This window comes from Octopus sinensis, linkage group LG5 (assembly GCF_006345805.1).
Source record: "Octopus sinensis linkage group LG5, ASM634580v1, whole genome shotgun sequence".
NCBI lineage: Eukaryota > Metazoa > Mollusca > Cephalopoda > Octopoda > Octopodidae > Octopus > Octopus sinensis.
This window is the reverse complement of record NC_043001.1, coordinates 129,891,786-129,913,632: the sequence shown is the minus strand read 5'-3', so window position 1 is coordinate 129,913,632 and position 21,847 is coordinate 129,891,786.

The following is a 21,847-nucleotide window of genomic DNA, read 5'->3' as shown; positions in this document are numbered from 1 at the left end:
ACGACCACACTCGGATGGTGTTTTCTTATGTGCCACCGACACAGGTGCCAGACGAGACTGGCAGACAGCCGCGCTCGGATGGTGTTTTCTTATGTGCCACCGACACAGGTGCCAGACGAGGCTGGCGAACGGCCACGATTGGATGGTGTTTGTTACGTGCCAACAGCACGGAGGCCAGTCGATGCGGTACTGGCTACGGTCACGTTCGGATGGTTTTCTTATGTGTCACCGGCACTGGTACCACATTTATTATAAATGGAAGTACACATGATGATGATGATAATTATCATTATTTAATGTCCATTTTTCATATCAGGATGGGTTGAATGGTTTGATGGTCTCTGACAACATTAGTCAATCATGGAAGATTGGGACTAAATAATAATAAATAGTTTGCACTTTAACTCTGTGTGTAAGAATATAAATACATCTGGTGGGTGGTAAAAATACAGTTTATTTTTGCCAAGAATATATAACTGTATTATGATAATTTGAGTAAATGTGAGTCCATGTATATGTCTATGTAAATGAACAGGTACAGGGATTGGACAAAATAATAGAAACACCTTAAAATTTCAAACAAATTTATTTTAATATGGGGTGGAAACTAGGTTCTCGAGGTGGTCATTAAACTTTGCAGTAGTTTTAGGAGCTGTACTTTTGTGATCTTTTCTAACAATTTGCATTAGAGTCTAATGGTCCCTATCTGAAAGTTTTGGTTTTCTTCCAGAGTTTTGTTTCGACGACGAGGTTTTTCCCTCTTTCTCAAAGGCTGTCATTACTTTCAAGTCAGTACTTCTTGATACACCAAACATTTCAGCTGTTTTCATTAAACTAGTGCATATAAACTCCAACAATTTGACCTCTTTGAAAGTCCAACAGATCTGTCCTTTTAATGAATTTTAATTACCTTTTTCTGATGATATCTGAAAAGAAACAGCAATTTTAGCAAAACATATTAAGCAACACTAATAATAAATAAAAAAAACATAAAAAATAAACAAACTTTTGATGATTTTATAGATACTTCAAAATTATGATGTTATACGAAGTGTTTCCATTATTTTGTCCAACCCCTGTATGTCATATATAGCTTATATCTTCATGTAGCTATTTTACTATAGTTTATATACTCTTTTAATATGATAGAATGTAAACTATTTAGTGGCAACCTCTCCAGCTGGATACCTTTCTTAATGTCAACCACTTTAAAGTGTGTAGAGGGCAATTTTTATGTGGCACCTGCACTAATGAGGTCACCAGGCAGCTTGCAAATCTAAGATCCTTTTTAACTAAGTGGGGCTACAGTAGATAGGGAGGTGGTTTCATACTAGCAGATGAGGGATTAAAGTGTAAGAGAGGTGCCCCCAAAAGGTTTCTTACTGTAGAGGAGCTCTACTGCTACTCACATTATAGAAGAGAGGGTGAACGTAGCCAGAATGGAGTTGGAAAGAGATAAAGATAGTGATGAAGTGTTAGGGTGACGTTCAAGTTATGAGGTGGGTAGAAGTGGGGACAAGAGAACATAGGTGTTGAGTGGGTAGAGGCTGCAAGTGTGTATGAGTGAGTGAGAAATGGAAAATAGGTGAAAGGGTGAATATAATGAAGAACTAGTGTTGAAGGATGATAAATAGGGAAGAGTAAGTGACACCTGCAGAAATTGGGTGGGGTTGAGGGATGGATATACCTTACTATGGCAACAGTCCGGATACTTATTGATCAGACTACATATTGTGCATAATACTCTTTACTCTTTTACTTGTTTCAGTCATTTGACTGCGGCCATGCTGGAGCACCGCCTTTAGTCGAGCAAATCGACCCCGGGACTTATTCTTTGTAAGCCCAGTACTTATTCTATCGGTCTCTTTTGCCAAACCGCTAAGTGACGGGGGCGTAAACACACCAGCATCGGTTGTCAAGCAATGCTAGGGGGACAAACACACACACACACAAACACATACACATATATATATATATATACATATATACGACAGGCTTCTTTCAGTTTTCGTCTACCAAATCCACTCACAAGGCATTGGTCGGCCCGGGGCTATAGCAGAAGACACTTGCCCAAGATGCTACGCAGTGGGACTGAACCCGGAACCATGTGGTTGGTTAGCAAGCTACTTACCACACAGCCACTCCTGCGCCTATAATGGAATTAAAATTTCAGACTTATTGATTCCGTTTGATAAAACATGACTCAAGATTTTTTAGGCAGAGAATATAGGTGACTGAACTGACCCCATCCTTTCCCTGTATTACTGGTACTTATTTTATTGGACTGACCCTGAAGAAAAGAAATACAGTGTGTTAAGTACTTGATTTTTCTGCCAATTTGCTTCCACCAGCTTTCGAATTTATTAAAAATATTGTAAACGAGGAAAATACCTCTGCTTAATAAAGCTTCAAAATGGCATCATATGGGCAAATTGATTGGTAAAATTGGTTAATAGTATTAAAATGGTGTCATCAACATATTGAGTCCATGTTAGGCTTCCAAGAAGTGGCAAATCTTCGGCTTGGCTTGTTTGAATTCTTGCACGATTGCTATTAGAAGTCTTTCCCAGTATCAATTAGGGATTCCAAGTTCATAAAAGCCCTTCCAGCACGGTTGTTTTTATTGCATACTTCTAACTCACTAATATCAACCTAGTCAATCATTTACTAATTCCCAAGAGTTGAGTTATATGAGCGGTGAAAGGGTGATGTAGGAGAGAATGGGTGACTGGGATGGATTTTGATGGCTAGAGATTTGGATGGATGGATGGCTAGATGGAGGGATGCATGAATGTATGGATAAATGAATGGATTGGCTGATGGATGGATGAATGGATTGATAGGTGCATGTGAAAGTTGAAGCGGGGGATGGTCAGTAGGTTTATAAGATGGATTTAGATGGATGGATGGATGGATGGATGGATGGATGAATAGATAAATTGTTGACTGGATGTGAGAAGAGGATACAGAATACAGAACATTGAAGAGAGGAAAGAGGGGGAGAGAGAGATAGAGACAGACAGACAGAAATGGAGAGAGCAGTGATGGAGAAAAGAGAAAAGGGTTTATGTATTATTAGAGAGAAAGAAAAATGCAGGGAAAGATTTAGAAATAAAACCTAGCAGGAGCGGAGAGAGTAAAAGAAGTGGAGTTAAAATAGCAACATGAAAAGAGGAAAGAAAAGGAAAAGATTAAGATGGGGACCAGAAACGTGTGTGTGAGAGAGAATGAAATATGAAGTAGTGGAGAGAATAGGGTATGGAGTATGAAGATGACAGAAAGGAAAAGGGGAGAAAGCTTGAGACGGTAATAGATAGACAGCAAGACACACGAAATATCGAAATATCGTGACAGCGTAAGAAAGAAAAATAAAGAAAACAAATAAAAAAAAAGCAAAAACAAACTTGTGTAAAAGAAAAGTGTAGAAAGTAGACGATATAAAGATACAGGTGGAGAAGGGTGGAGAGGTAAACAAAAAGTAGATTATTTAAAGGAGAGAAATAAATATGAGTAGTAAAGATATGTGGGGAAGAAGAATAGGGAGAAATCAAAGAAATGTAAAGTTTATCTAAATCTTGGAGGAGGTGGAAAAGCCACGAAGCTCCCATCCTCTGCTTATACATTCTTCTCTATTTATATAATCCATTGTATTAATCAGTCATTTCTACATCACAGCAAAGGCACCCTTCCCATCACCATCACTTTTTTATTATTTTATTTTTCTCTTTTTTTTTTCCCTTCTTAATTCTATCTGTGCCCCTAGAATCATCTCGCTAGGTCAATTTTTGCCATAAAAGATTAATATAAACAGATAACTTCTCTAATAGACTCCAAATTAATGCCGAAGGCTTTATTTAAGGACTTTTCCATTGATTTCACTCTACGATAAATGGAACTTGTGGATGGCCCCTTAAGCTTTCCAAAATTACCAGAGGAAAATGATCCTATTATGTATCCCATATGAAAATACCATTTAGTCAAGATAGTAAAATTATCATTCTGGTAATTTCTGAGCCTACATGCGTAAAATCTGGTTTGGATTATCTATCTTCATGAATTGTAATTTTTTTTCTTGTATTCCTCGGTGATGATATTCTGTTAAAAGTAACTCTGTTTTGCTTGTTTATTTACTGTTCTTTTTCTTTTTGGTTGTTATGCTTTAGTAAACCTGACTAATCATTTTAATAACATACAAAGAAGTCACAGTAATCCTTGATGGTACTGTCTCTGTTTCTCAAACCTAGAAGCTTCATTAAGTTCTTTATGTTATTATCTCATCAACATGCTTTGTAATAGCAAGTTTCAGTAACAATTATTGTTCAGTGTCAAGAATACTTTAGTAATGATGATGGTGATAGCAATTGTAATAATAATAATAATGATGATGATGAAAAAATCTTTAGCTCAGGATATGTACACATGCGATGATACAGTTGTGTGCACTAAAACTTTGCATGATCTGAAAAAAAAAAAAGAAAAACTGGTTTACTGTATTTTTCATTTTTCATTGTTTTTATTTGTTTTTGTCTCTGAATAAAAAAAAAATTGCTTTATTTAAATTTAGGATTTGTTAAGATGAAAAAACAAAATACAAGCCATGACTCTCTTGAATGAGAATGAGACACGCATTCACAAACCCACATACAAATACATATATGTATGCATGCAAGTGCATACACTCCCCATGTGTAAAGATAATGCTATCATGAACCTCATACACTAATATACACATTATTTGCACTGATAGATGCACAGACATAGCAATGATGCATACACAGTTACCCTTCCTATTGCCTACATGCACATACCTGTGCGAACATATAAACACACAACTTCATACTCTAATAGATTATTTGTATGGTAACACACTTATACAAATATACACATATAACAATGCACTCACAAGCATATGCATGCTATGTTGATTAAAAAAAAAAAGGAACATTGTGCTAAGCTTCATCTATTTTGGTTTGGACATCAACCATTTAAAACCAACTGTCCAAACACATTGATTTCACCTTGTTAAAAAAAACAGTTCACCTGCTTGAGGAGTGATATGTATACACGCAGCATGTTTGTGTTCTTCCTGATAAAAATATTCAGCCTCACACTGTGGAGGATAAAACAAAGTAAGCTTTGAAAAGGAGAAATGAACTGTATATTTATAACAACAGAAACTGACACAATTTTGCATCAATGAGCAAAACTTTTATGTAGCTTTATTTCTATTCCTTTTATTTATTTAATAGAGGAGCAGGCATGGCTGTGTGGTTGTATAATTTGCTTTGCAAATAAGTGGTTTCAGGTTCAATCTCAATATGTGGCACCTTGAGCAAATGGTTTCTAACATAGCTTTGTGTTGCTCTAAGTCTTGTGAGTAAAACTTGAATAGGAAGGAAGGAAGCACTCCGTCGGTTACGACGACGAGGGTTCCGGTTGATCCGAATCAACGGAACAGCCTGCTTGTGAAATTAACGTGTAAGTGGCTGAGCACTCCAAAGACACGTGTACCCTTAACGTAGTTCTCGGGGATATTCAGCGTGACACAGAGAGTGACAAGGCCGGCCCTTTGAAATACAGGTACAACAGAAACAGGAAGTAAGAGTGAGAGAAAGTTGTGGTGAAAGAGTACAGCAGGGATCACCACCATCCCTGCCGGAGCCTCGTGGAGCTTTAGGTGTTTTCGCTCAATAAACACTCACAACGCCCGGTCTACTTGAATAGACACAAGCATGGCTGTGTGGTATGAAGCTTGCTTACCAACAGCATGATTCTAGGTTCAGTCCCACTGTGTGGCACCTTGAAACAAAGTAAAAGATAAAAGATAAACCCATGGGAGAGAGATTGTTCTTCTACTTGGATTTCAGAGTTAATCTGTTGCACTGTTTAACATCAGCACTTGACCCTTTTGTGTGTATATATATGTGTGTGCATATGATAATAATAATAATTTATTGTATATAGTACTAATGTAAACTGAAATTCACCAGAAAAATGTATAAGAGGAAATAGAAAGCTGTAAAGAATGATGTGCATGCATAGTATACAAGGTAAAACATGAAGACAAAAAATGAATTGTGAATGAGCTACAAAGCAGAGGGTACAAAGCTCAGTCAGGATTATATGGATACATATATATATGTATGTGTGTATGTAAAGATGCCTATGTGTGTGTGTATGTGATCATCATCATCGTTTAACGTCCGTTTTCCATGCTGGCGTGGGTTGGACGGTTTGACTGTGGTCTGGAAAACCAGCAGCTGCACCAGGCTCCAATCTAATCTGGCAGTGTTTCTACAGCTGGATGCCCTTCCTAACACCAACCACTCCGAGAGTGTAGTGGGTGATTTTTACATACCTCTGGCACAGGAGCCAGTCAGGTGGGCCTGGCATCGATCACGTTCAGATAGTGTTTTTTACATGCCACTAGCATGGGAGCCAGTCAGGGTGGGGGAGGCACTTGCATCAGCCACGTTTGGACAGTGCTTTTTCTGTGCCACCAGCACGGGAGCCAGTTAGGTGGCCGTGGCATCAATCACGTCCAGATAGTCCCTTTTACATGCCACCTGCACGGGAGCTAGCCAGGGCATACTGGCATCGGCCACATTCAGGTGGCTCTTTTTACGTGCCACTGACATGTATGTGTGTATATATATATATATATATATATATATATATATATATATATATATATATATGTGTGTGTATATAGGAGTGGCTGTGCGGTAATTAGCTTGCTTACCAACCACATGGTTCCGGGTTCAGTCCTGCTGCGTGGCATCTTGGGCAAGTGTCTTCTGCTATAGGCCCGGGCCGACCAATGCCTTGTGAGTGGATTTGGTAGACGGAAACTGAAAGAAGCCTGTCGTATATATGTATATATATATATATGTTTGTGTGTGTGTATGTTTGTGTGTCTGTGTTTGTCCCCCTAGCATTGCTTAACAACCGATGCTGGTGTGTTTACATCCCCGTCACTTAGCGGTTCGGCAAAAGAGACCGATAGAATAAGTACTGGGCTTACAAAGAATAAGTCCTGGGGTTGATTTGCTCGACTAAAGGCGGTGCTCCAGCATGGCCGCAGTCAAATTACTGAAACAAGTAAAAGAGTAAATATATATATATATATATAAAATCACATGTATATTTCTTTTCCCTTCAGAATATAACAAGATCTCTATCCCCCATTTATTTAATATAATTGTTAAATTATATATTTTGTTACATAAGCTGATGGTGAGAGTTTCAATGTTTATTCCTCCATTTGATTAATATAGAATTGTTAGTTCTAGATATTTGTTTATTCACATAATACCTATTTAATTATATTTATTTAGAATTACCAGCCATATATCTCTTTCTATAATGTCTATTTAATTTCATTTGTTTAAATTTATTAAGCATATATTTAATCTTATGTAGGCAAGAAAAACCTCTCTCTTTTATTGTTAATTACTTATTGTTAATTATTGTTAATTTCCTCAAAGCATAAGTCGCATTTTTTGCTTCCAATGCTATAAGCTTTTACCCTGCTAATTACTTCCTCCTTCAGTGGATACTCCTTATTTTTGTCCTTAATTTCCCAGAATAATCTACTGAAACTAGTACTAGCTTCTTTCCTTTTATCTCTAGAAGTGATTTCATGGTTGGCTATTCTTCTTTCCGTATAGTTTTCCATGGAGCCTGTATAGTAGAAATCCTGCCCCTCGGACATTATTTTACCTATACATTATACATTTTTCTCCACAAAAATTTCCTAATGGACATCTGTTTTTTATTGGCACAATCACAGGTTTTATTATCAGGAACTTTTCCTGTTTCCTTATTACTAATGCTGTGCCTAATTTTCCTGTTTTCAGGATTATTTTCTTTATTTCTTGTTGAGTCGTAACTAATGACTTATTTTCTTCTTCTTCTTCTTCTTATTTATATTGTAACTTATCTTATGTTTATTGTTGTTACTATAAGTATCAGTATATATATTTAATTTATTTGCATTAGTGTTTTTATTATCATCATTGTTATCATTATTATATTTGTTTCTTCTCTTTGTTGTAGTTTATATTTTGCAATCTTAGTGGAGAGACATTAAAGGTTACTCATCATCATCATCAGTATGTGTGTGGAGGCACGTGGCTTATGGGTTAGGGTGTCAGCATTATGATCATAAGATTGTGGTTTCGATTCCTGGACCGGGCGACGCATTGTGTTCTTGAGCAAAACACTTCATTTCACGTTGCTCCAGTCCACTCAGCTGGCAAAAATGAGTAACACTGTGATGGACTGGCGTCCTATCCAGCTGGGGAACACATACACCATAGGAACTGGGAAACTGGGCCGATGAGCCTAGCTAGGCTCTAAAAGGGTGCATTTATTTTTTTTTATGTAAATGCATACATTTACACAATTCTCAGCCTACTTTTATCAAACTTTATACACACATTACTTTTTCTGAGGATGGTCACGCACTAAAACATTTTGCCCAGAGCTCCGACGAAAGTGGATGTAAATGGACCAAACCATTCTAATCTCCATATTTAAACTGCATTAAACTTTGACAAGCTTACTTTTACCTATTCTCGATTACTTGAAAGGTGATGTTCCCTGCCCTCTCTTCTATTTGTTGATACCTTTGTTTACCTACCAATGCGTGTTTCACTTTAAGGATGCTTATTAACCTATCATTATTATATTCTGACTGTTGTTCATTGTTTTAAATGCATTTTAGCATTGTTGTTCAAGCTTTTTAAACAATCACATATGATTTGTCCCAAAGAATCAACATTTAAATAAGTTTTGGGTGGAGTTATAATGTAAGCACATGCTAAAACCCCTCGTAACTTCTTATTTTTACGAATTTTTACAAAATTTTTGTGCTTATGTCTTCTACATAATGGAATTAATATGATTATGCAAAAAAAAGAGAATTTTTAAATCACCCTTAATATATATTTTTTCTTTAATTCGTAATTTTAAAATATAGACAGTCTAAATCTACCATTCGTTTCGCTTTATAATTTTCCAAATAATATTTTAATATTTTTCTGGAAAAAAGTCGATTGATGGTCTTCACACTTTTCACATAATCCTGGACTTTATATGTGAAATGCCAGTGACATGCTGCATGTCCATCAACAATATTAGTAGACAGGCAGCTGTACAATGGTATGGCATATAGTCCAAGTAGATGAAAGCCTTCTTTTTAAGAAGAGAAATGAGGTTGGAAGAGTGGTAAAGAAGTTTTGGATACTTGTGATCATTGTAACTGACGGTGTACCAGTTTTTTATGTGTACATGTGTGTATGGAAAGATATAATTAAAACAATGCATATACACCCACCTTTACATATATATACATATATATACAACAAAGCCTAATGGTGTGAATTTTCTAAAACTCCTGTAGGGACAAACAATTTTCACAATGAATTCCAATTTAATCAGAATCTATATGATCTGAAGCATATTTGTAGAAAATTTCATTAGGAAATATTAAATTTTCTCAAGGTTATGAAGACACAAATCTTTGGGGCACAATTGTGTAGACATGCCAAAATAAATAAAGAAATATATATATATATATATATATATATATATATATATATATATATATATATATATGTATAAGGATGAAAAGGAACACTGGAGTTGATATATATGAAAAAATAAGTCAAGATAGAAAATGCTAGAATAATTTTATAAAGAACATTTCAGTACCGGTTTCGGTCATTTTGAGACCTTTTCAACTGTAACGATTAAATAATTAAATTTAGAAAAATTAAAAGAAAAGTTTTTTTAAAAGAATATTTGTATAGTGTTCAAATATAAGTGGCATTTTCCTTGTTTCTGTCTTTCTCTGTCTCTCTTGTTTACACTATATATATATATAGGCACAAGATGTGAATTAATAAGTATTACTTTTTAACAGAATAATGGGAATACTAAAGACTTAAACACATTAAATTCACCTAGCTGTCTCATTTTTCCAAACAAGAAGTGTTTGAAAAGGATCTGAGTATGATTTGTCTTTCCTGGAGTTAATCTATAATATAAATCCCGTTCTGTCTGTGCATGTGTGTGTGTGTGTGCGTGTGTGTGTGTGTAAAAGATTATCATATTGTTCAACTGATTTTCTATAAACTGGGGACATACATTAATTATGTTCCAGGGATGGTTTTAGACTCTTAAAATTTTTCACATAATGCATTATGGGCTCCTTAAGGGCAGAAAACACCTGTTCCTGGGTAAATTGGAGAAGGGAGGTAGCTCTTTGCAAAGTAACTTTCGGAAATTGATTGTCCCCTTTACATCCATTGGTCATAAAAATGTTTAAATATTGTTTTATATATTAGATTCACGTCTTTGAAAGTTTATTAAAAAAATATTTACTTCAGGTTTTCTAGCGTCAGTGATATCTATATCTCTCTATCCATCTCTATCTCTCTATCTATATCATTGTGTCCATCTCTATCTATCTCTCTGTATCTTATCTATCCATATCTATCTTATTTGTCTAACTAGCTAGCTCTCTCCCCCTCTCTCTATATCTCGCTCACTCTCTAATGTTTTCACTTTAATTTTTCAGACGCTATTGTTTTCACTTTAAGTTCAATCGCTATTCTTTTCACTGTAAGTTTTTAATTGCTATTTACAAACAACAACAAATTACTGACAGAAAGTGGTTTGCTATTACTGATGAAAGTAATTTCATACATAAATTTACTGACATAAGTAACTTCATAAATTTTACTTCAATCCATACACCTCGTTATATTTGCATACAAATTTCTTATTTACTTTTGTAACGTTTTGTGTTTTTTGTTTCTTGATGGAATTACTGATAAAAGTAAGTTCATAATTTACTGGCAGAAGTAACTTGAAAAACTTCACTTAAATCCATACACTTTGTTAATTTCCCTAAAGATTTCTTATTTGCTTTTGCAACGGTTTTGTGTTTTTTCTGTTGTTAATGGTTTTTTCTGGTTCCTTCGATACTGGCTCTTTGGTTCACTGATAAATTTTCCTTCAACCTGTACACTTCTTTATTTTTCGTAAAACTTTCTTATTTACTTTCTGTCCATCGTATTAAGAAATATAATTTCTGTTACCCAGTTATTTTCATGGCTTACTATCATCTGCACCTGTTTATTTCTGTATACGTATATAACCATGCCTAGAAGAAAGGTGTCAAATTTGTCTACAATGCCAAGGTCAGCTGAAATAATGTCTCTGTCCAGGAAAAGAGCGACAACTGCAGAAAGGGAAGCATACCAAGCAACGAAAAGACTGTGCACTACAAAAGCCAGAGCATCTCAAAGTGATGGACTGTGGTATGCATGGCTGACATGGAATAGGATTCCCATTGTAGAGTGAAGAGTAGTTGCAACAGCTCAGAGAAGCAAATTCTATGAAGCAGCTTTCAATTATGATCCGCTAGTTCATTATGCAGAGGACACTAGAGTTTCCATTGGTGCAATGACAACTGAGTGTATACATTGTAAAGCAAGAAAGTGGCCTTGAGAGACACCTGCTCTGTGCTGCAGTGGTAGAAAGGTTAAACACCTTGCAATCCCCCAACTTCCAGAGTCATTGAAAAAAACTGTTGTCATCAACTGACCAAGATTTCCAAGCACTTCCAAAACAAAATTAGACAATACAACACTGCACTACAGATGACATCATTTGGAGCCATAAGAGATTTAACAGAGACAGGATCCAGGGTTAGATTTATCATCGGATTGGCTCTCTACTTCTTATATCAAATGAGTCACCAAATTTGGCCTTTCATTGTTTATAATCTGTACCTGTTTTTTGCTTATGAAATAAGCTACGCAAAACGTGTTTTTGAATTACGTGTATTTACTTTATATATATATATATATATATATATATATATATATATATACACACACGTGTGTGTGTGTTGAAAACTTTCTTTTAACATTACTTAACATCTATGTTCCATGCTGGCATGGGTTGCAGAGTTATTAATGTTGAAAGATAGTATCTCAGCCACTAGCAGTTGAGACCTGCATAATCTAGATGGCATTTTAAAATTTCATTATTCTCTTTAACCCAGCTAATGCCGGGTATTTCTGCTAGTGATAAAATATGTTGCTTTCTGCAGAATACAAATGAAAAGATAGACTTAAGGATTGGTCTTTTATATTTTGTTGGCTTCCAGCCTTCTATTGATCTATTCATGGAGAACTTAATAGAAAACTTAGAAAAGTAAACACAGTTACTTAATATTTTCTGAATATGAGTTAATGTCTTTCGTAGATCTAGAGTAGAGGGGGGATTGTGAATGACAATGAAAGCACTTTGACAGAGCTAACTGATAATTGATTAAGTGAACAATTAATCAAACAGCTGATTAGTTAATTGGTTAAATGTCAACAAATTGGCTAATAAGAATAATAATAAAAGAAGTGAAATAGAACCAGTGTATGTGTTTATTATTATTATAATGATACTCTTGAGATGCAGTAAAATCTGTTTCAACATTGGTTTACATCAAGAATCTTGCCAACCAAAGAATGAAATGTTCAACTTAACAATTACTATGGAATAACTGTGATCTGACATTGAGAAGCCAGTATTTTAATCACTTGGTTATTGTGTTGACGAATGCACTTTAATATAACAACCTTTAATGATATAGAAATATTATTTTAATATTATAGCCATGATATTTAAGTGATCAATATTTGTCAAGTGAAAAATTTCAGGTAAAATTAAAAAGAAGATTTTAGTTATCTGTTATATCAATATTTAAATAGACTTTCTTTAAAACAAATTGCTCAGATATCAGAAAAATGATGCAAATTGAAACTGGAATAAGTGTACTGTACAAAAAAAGTTACTCAAGTAATTGAAATACCTTTCTTAGATGAGGTTAATTAAATCTCCTTATCCACTGTATCTATTTTTCAGAACATGTATATGATGTACAAATGAATTTGAGCTCAAATAGATTAAAATGGATCCAAGTTGAAAAAGATACTCCATAATGCATACTTATGCAGTTGGTGTGTAGTTTATATTGTTTTGTATCTAATTGGAAAAATAATTTCAGTGGGTTGTTTTTAGGTTTTGTAAGAGTGTCTGTGAGAGCTGTGTCTGATATTTAGGTTTGGTCTCTTGGTTGATCGATTTTACATTACTTATGCCTTGTAAGTGAAGGCGCATGACTCAGTGGTTAGAGCATCGAGCTTATGATCGTAAGGTTGTGAGCTTGAATCCCGGACTGGGCTGCATGTTGTGTTCTTGAGCAAGACACTTTATTTCACGTTGCTCCAGTTAACTCAGCTGTAGAAATGAGTTGCGACATCACGGGTGCCAAGCTGTATCGGCCTTTGCCTTTCCCTTGGATAACACTGGTGGCATGGAGAGGGGAGGCCGGTATGCATGGGCGACTGCTGGTCTTCTATAAACCACCTTGCCCAGACTTGTGACTAGGAGGGTAACTTTCTAGGTGCAATCCCATGGTCAGTGTCATGACCGAAGGGGGTCCCAACCAATAATTGAGTCTTCTAGTCAAGCATTTCGAATTACTTCTCTGATTCCACTGTGATTACTAGGCTATCAGTATATACAGGAGTTCCTTCATACAACTTGTCTGAACTCAGCTTCAGTGGACACTTGCATTTACATTAAATTCTTAACAAAATTCATTTCCAACTTTTCCAACTCTCATTTACCAAAAACTGTCTCCAATCATGGTTTGTACAACTCTTGTACTTAGCTTTCTTAATGACCACCTGAATACAGTGTGTGGTATCCTTGTCAAATATGGAGAATCCAGATCAATTGATAGTAAGCATAATGTCTTTCTCTTAGCTAAGGATATCTCTCATAGCTGTCTCATTAGGAAAAGGATATTGTTATCACAAACCCAAACTGCTTTGCATCTAAGCCAATTCTCTTCCTAATGACTTGTGCTACATTTCTGTTACTTTCATAATTTACTCCATCAGTTTGGTACTACTTTAGGTGGTTATTTATAGAACATTTCTAAACTTCTTTAATTGGTATATCATCATCATCGTTTAACGTCCGTTCTCCATGCTAGCATGGGTTGGACGGTTCGACTGGGGATCTGGGAAGCCAGAAGGCTGCACCAGGCTCCGGTCTTATCTGGCAATGTTTCTACAGCTGGATGCCCTTCCTAACGCCAACCACTCCGTGAGTGTAGTGGGTGCTTTTTACGTGCCACCTGCACTGGTGCCAGGCGAAGCTGGCATTGGCCACGGTCAGATTGGTGCATTTTATGTGCCACCTGCACGGAAGCCAGTCCAGGTGGCACTGGCTTCAGCCACGATTCGGATGGTGCTTTTTACATGCGACCGACACGGAAGCCAGTCGAGGCGGCGCTGGCATCGGCCACGATTCGGATAGTGTTTTTTACGAATCGTGGCCGATGCCAGCGCCGCCTCGACTATAATGAAAAATAAGTCTGGAGAGGTTGAAGAGATAATAGAGGTGAGTAGATGATTGCTATTCATAAAAGACCTAAAAGCTAGACTCTTCATGAGTAGAAAATACAAATACAAATTCTTCTGGGTGGGCGGAGAAAGAATTTATATGAGTCAATTGAGTAATTTATCTTCATGCACTCAAGAAGAATTAATGTCTTTACGTATTTAACATTTGACAGGTTTTTTGGCTCTATAGTTGACATATTCACAATATAGGTGACAACAGGAACTAAATGAAAGCTCCCTACTCTTTCATTTTATTACTCAGACTCTTTAACAGTGACTAAACATTTATACACTTTCTCCTTTATCACATCAGTCATAAATGATTCCACAGTTTTAATTATTTTCAAGTTAATTTATTATAATTCCACTTTTTACCTACACCTGTTTTTATAAACATACTTTAACTGCAAAATCAGAAATAAATGTTTCCCAGTAAATTCCATTATGTTTATTTACCAAACTATGTACATTTTTGTTTGTAAATGTAATCTGTTGGGTGAGTTCTAGTTGAAACCACATCAACCATTACTGCAATCCATTGAAGTAGAGTAGACATAAGCTGCTTGGAATTATAGTAAACTGGTCATCATACACTCTAACTAATGAATAGGGAGATAGAAATGTAATCTCTAGCTGAAAGAAGGCATTGCAGAATGTCTTTATATTATCTTATCTTATAGAATCTTCAAAGATAATCGACAGTTACAGAGGAAAACCAAACATCATTATGAAGAATTTCTCATTGAACAAATCCCCTATTGATTAGGGATTGGGATGGTTGGTGTACTAGACCGGAGATAAGCTCTGAGTGACCAGTCAGTGAATGGCATGTGGATTGAAGGATGATATTCCTTTTGTTAAAGTAGTGTGATATCCATTTGTTTCTCTTTGGAATCTTCCTTTGTTGGCAATATTACTGTCTTTAGTCTTGTAATTTACTGCTTATATAATTATTGGTACTGTTCAGATGATATCATCATTACCATGACAACCATGTACATATACACACTCTTGTGCTCTCTCTTTCTTTCTCTATCTCTCTCTCTCTCTCTCTCTCTCACACACACACATATGAACACAATTATTTTATCTTCCTTATTATCTTTGTCTTCAACTCATTAAAGATAAACCAGCAATTTTTGAAAATATCTATTTATTTTAGCCAGTATTTATACTTATATTAAGTGTAATATTTCACATAAAATGTTTTAGTTTAGTGAAAGAAATTGGATGTTCTCTGAAAAAAACAAACAAAAGAAAACAAGTAAATGAGAGAGAAAGAGAGGGTGGGGAACAATTAAATTTGTTTTAATAATGCTGGTTAGTTAAATGAAACTTATACAACCTCTTCAAGTATCTTGGTTTTGAATTAAAATCTGTCACATATTTTTTGCTATTGACCTCAACCTTTGATTGCAATAATAAAAGATAAGGAATTATTCAACTGTTATATAAGTGATTACTTCTTACTCTAGTTTAACAGTGTTTTTTTTTGCGATTTTTATCTAATGGAAGCTAAAAATCTATGCTAGAGACTTAGAATAACAGCTACGATGAAAATTTTTTCTTCTTTTGTCTCTTTACCAATAAATCAACACTTGAGTAATTTAGCTATCTGCATCTCTTAAAATGAGTTTTCCCAGTTATTTTTCAAGTTAAAAGTTGGGAACAACTGAATGTTACATGCAGCTTTTTCTTGTGACTTTTAGAGGCCCCCTGCAACTTTTTGTTTCGTGGCCCCCATCCCTTGTGTCAAAATTCATAGTTTATGCACCTTTTATTCATAGCTATATTTTATTTTATTCTATCTGAAGTGCAATATTTCACATTATCCTAAAGAACATCTTTAAAAGTACAAGTTAAATTTATTTTGGTCTATTACAAATTTCAACAAGTAAAACTTCCAGGTATAAATAAAAGACCACTTTTATAATCCGGGCAACTTTCAAAGATGAACACGGTGCACTTTTCATTTCACAAAATCATCAATCAGTTCAGAATAACCAAACTGAGAGCTAAGTTCGTTCAATGGATTTCATAGACAATCCACAAAGTCTGGTACAGTGTAACAAGTGTAATATTTTTGCTGGAATTTTTTACTCTTTTATTTTTTTAAATTTTCAGTTAACATAGTTTAATTCTTGCTCAACATCTTAACCAAAGTAAATAGATGACTCATGTACATACTCTGATCTTAACATGGGACCCCCTCAACTACAGAGGCCCCCTACGACCGTAGGGTTTGCAGGAGCTTAGCGGCAGCTCTGATTACATGTGTTCTTGTTCACAGCCTCAATTCCTTACATATATCTGTTTTACCTGTCTCTTTCTGCAATGCATACTAACTGTAAAAATGATGTTCTTTTACTCTTACAACTATAAACCTCTGGAACATTTGTGCCATTACAATGCCATAAAATTAATACATTATTGAATTCATATATTTCTCTCTTTACCTTTTTAGTTTTCACCTCGAGGTATTATGTTAAATAGTATCCCTCATTAACTCTGTCTTTCTGTCCCTTCTCCTCTCTCTTTCGCTCTTTGTCTTTACCTGTCCGTCTAACAGTCCATCTCTTATTGCATCCATCAGTCAGTGTGTATCTCCACCAGGATGCCTATCTGCCCATTTTTATATTTGTCTATTTTCTGTTCATCCATCTATCCTCTACTCAATCTGTCTATCTCTTAATCTATTCATCTTTCAATGAATCAATACATCTATCAATAAATCAATCAGTTTGAAGAGAGTCCTGTAGAGCTATGTCAAATAAAACCCAGTTCTTGATTTTTTTAAACACAAGTAGTCACAAACACACTCAGCCCTTATGCTGAATACTTTTATCTTGTAATGTACATATAAAGGCAAATATATTCAGTATGAGCGCTGAACATGCAGTGTTTTGTCAAAAGGTAGTCATACTTATTTCTATCTGCAAAATATATATAGGCGCAGGAGTGGCTGTGTGGTAAGTAGCTTGCTAACCAACCACATGGTTCCGGGTTCAGTCCCACTGCGTAGCATCTTGGGTAAGTATCTTCTGCTATAGCCCCGGGCCGACCAAAGCCTTGTGAGTGGATTTGGTAGACAGAAACTGAAAGAAGCCTGTCGTATATATGTATATATATATATATAAGTGTGTGTGTATATGTTTGTGTGTCTGTGTTTGTCCCCCTAGCATTGCTTGACAACCGATGCTGGTATGTTTACGTCCCCGTTACTTAGCGGTTCGGCAAAAGAGACCGATAGAATAAGTACTGGGCTTACAAAGAATAAGTCCCGGGGTTGATTTGCTCGACTAAAGGCGGTGCTCCAGCATGGCCGCAGTCAAATGACTGAAACAAGTAAAAGAGTAAAAGAGTAAGAGAGTAAGAGTATACCTAGTTCAAATAAAAAGTTGTTTGCATCTATAATAAATATCAAAATGCTCCTCTTAAGCTACCAGATTTTTTTATGGCTGGTGCCTATGTCCAGTTTTATGACATGATATAGATAAAAGACAGATTATTTTAGGGGAAGATGTTAGTCTCTTGCAAGTGACATTCTCAGATTATTCAGCAGTTTAGGTGAACTCAGGTAATATAAAATAAATTGTTCTATCTGGTAACATTATGAAATGCCTGCATCACATTAGAACTCTACATGAGAGCAGGTAGATCACTATTTTACCCATTTAGTCATTTTAACATGGACAGATACAGTAGTTTGCTAAAGTAGAGGTATCTTTTGTGTTGATAGATATTTAGTTTTGGTTTAATGGCAATAAGCAGTTGAGAGGTAAAAATACTTGTAGTATGGTCTTCTTGCAGTATGGTCTTCAAGGTCCCATTTCAGGAAAGAGGTGCAAGTTTAGTGTGAAAGATTTCACAAGTCTACAGTCTTTCCTAATACCCTAAAAACCAGTATTGTAATAGTCTAAGTGGTGGGTTGGGTGGGAAAGAGGGAGCATGACCAAAATATTTTATTTTGGACAATAAGCTATGACATCCTGCTTAGTAAGAAGTTGTAGTAAGACTATTTCCATGACACACAAACAATTTTTGAAAGAATAGTAATTGTATAATAATGATAATTCTTTCTGCTCTAGACAAAAGGCCTAGAATTTTAGGGGAGGAGGTAAGTCGACTTTATCGACCCCAGTACTTGACTGGTACTTAATTTATTAAAAGTCAACCATGGCTGAATTCGAACCCAGAACATAGCAACATTTCGCCCAGCATGCGAACAATTCTGCCAGCTCACTACCTTAATAATAATAATAATTATTATCATTATCATCATCATCATCATCATCATCATCATCATCATCATCATCATTATTATTATTATTATTATTATTGTAGTAATGATAATAGTAGTAGTAGTCCTTTCTAGTATAGGTACAAAGCCTGAAATTTAGGGAGAGGGGGATAGTCAATTACATTGACCCCAGTACTCAGCTGGTATATATTTTATCAATCCCAAAAGAATGAATGACAAAGATGACCTTAGCAGAATTTGATCTCAAAATGTGAAGATGGATGAAATACCACTTAGCATTTCACCTGTTATGCTAATTCTGCCAGTTCGCCGCCTTAATAATAATAATAGTAGTAGTAGTAATGGTGGTGGTGGTGGTGGTGGTGGTAGTAGTAGTGATAGTAGTAGTAGTAGTAGTAGTAGTATTAATGGTGGTAGTAGTAGTAGTAATGGTAGTAGTAGTAGTAGTAGTATTAGTAGTAGTAGTAGTAGTAATAGTAGTAATAATAATAATAATAATGGTAATAATAATAGTAATAAGGATAGTAATACTAATAGAATTTTTGAAATACAATAAAAATAGGATTTGACATCTATACTTCACTCTTCTTTAAATCGTTGTATTCAAACTGCCAACCGGAAGAGAAAATGAGTAAACTGATACGTTTCTGGAAAATTTATAAGGAATCTGATGATGTCCAAATGTAAATTCATCAAATTCTTGAAATGAATCATTTCTTTCAAAGTAAAGAAACCATAATCTAATTTATATTACTTTTTCATGCCAGATGCTCAAATGTTGCTTTGTTTGTTCTTAAAAAGAAAGAAAAAAAAGTTGTTTATTTATTTACTTTATAGACATATAAAAACATAACAAAAGATTAAAATGTAAAAAAAAAAAATTAAAAAAAAAACAAAACAAAAAATGTTCGAAACTTTAAAACATTTAGAGAAGCAGTTGCAACATTGTTCTGATTTGAAGAAGGAAAAGAAGAAAGCTTACATGTGTAAAAATTCATTAGTCTTTATTTATGTTTTTCCAGTTTCCTGTCTGTCTGGTTTTTTTTTAGCTAAGTATAAGTAGCAAAATATATACGTTACACAAATTATGTTTGTTTGTGTATGTGTATGTGTGCGCATCTGCATGCATGTATATATGTGTTTATAAATATTTCTTATTCGATAACTGTTTTAATTTTCTAAATATTATTGTTACATTTTATTTAGAGAAGTACATTATTATTAAATAAAACTTCAATTTATCATTAATAATAACAATTATCCTTCCTACTAAAGGCACAAGGCCTGAAATTTTGGAGGAGGGGGCTAGTTTATTACATTGACCCTAGTGCTTTACTGGTACTTAATTTATTGACCCTGAAGGGATCAAAGGCAAAGTTGAGAACTCAGAACGTAGCGCCAGACGAAATACCACTAAGCATTTCGCCCAGCATGCTAACAATTTAGCTCACCAATTTATTAGTAATAATAATAATGGTTTCAAATTTTGGCACAAGGCCAGCAATTTCGGGGAGGGAGTAAGTCGATGAAATCGACCCCAGTTCTCAGCTGATACTTATTTTATCAACCCCAAAAGGCTGAACGGCAAAGTTGAACTCAGCAGAATTTTGACTCAGAACATAAAGATAGACAAAATGCCGTGAAGCATTTTGCCTGGCATACTAATGACTTTGCCAGCTCACCACCTTAGTGATGATGATGATGATGATGATGATGATAATAATAATAATAATAATAATAATAATAATAATAATAATAATAATGGTTTCAAATTTTGCCAAGAGGGCAAGCATTTTGGGGGAGGGAATGAGTCAATTACATTGACCTCAGTGTTCAAATGGTACTTATTTTATCAACCAGAAAGGGTGAAAGGTAAAGTCAACCTCAGCAGAATTTGAACTCGGAGTGTAGCAACAGGCAAAATACTGCTAAGCATTTTGTCCAGCACACTAACACTTCTGCCAGCACACCGCTTTTAATGGTTTCCAATTTTTGGCAGAAGGCCAGAAATTTTGGAGCTGGGTTAATTCAATTTCAGTGACCCCAGTGCTCCACTGGTACCTATTTTAGTAATCTCAAAAGGGTGAAAGGCAATGTTGACCTCTCAGCAAATAATAACAGTAAAAATAAAAATTGTTTCTAATGAAGGTATATGGCCTGAAATTTTAGGTGGACAGAATTAGAAAATAAAATCGATGCTTGTACATGACTGACACTTTATTTTAAGAACTCGCAATGGTGAAACGTAAATTTGACCTCAGCAGGATTTGAATTTAACATAAAGTACAGAACAAATACCACAAGGCATTCTGACTCTCTGACAATACAGCCAGTCCAAATCTGTATTAACAATAATTATTAGTAATAATGGTTTCAAATTTTGGCTTAAAGCCAGCAATGAGGGGAATGATTTTATTGGTTACATTGACCCCCAATATTTAACTGGTACTTATTTTATTGCCCCCTCCCAAAAAAAAAGATCGAAGGCAAGGTCAACCTCAGCAGAATTTGAACTCAGAATGTAAAGATGGACAAAATGTTGCTAAGCATTGTGCCCAACATGCTAACGATTCTGCCACCCTCATAATAATAATATAATAATAATAATAATAATAATAATAACAATTGATGATAATAAGAAGTATGTTAAGAATGATGATAATTAATATTAACATTATTATTATTATTATTATTATTATTATTATTATTATTCTTGCTGTTTACTTGCTTGATTGTTTTTTTACTAATTAATATAGCTTGCTTTAATAAATAAATATACAATAATGATAAAAATAAAAAAAAAATAAGAAAAAACATCCATCCATTTAAATGCAGAGTTTTAAAAATAAATAAATAGAACAAATAATCAAATAGAAATAAAAAACAAAACAAAACAAGTATTCTCATGTATCAAGCAGTTGGTTGTCATTTCAAGATAGAAAACAAAATATGAATAGAATTATGAATAATCTTTTCTGAAATAAGTTAAGCTCAATCAATAAAATCTTGCAGATTCCACCTTATATCAATAATTCACCTGTGGATGGGTGAGTAGGTGACATTATATAAGAGTGATGTCTGTGTTTTGCTTAAATATTCA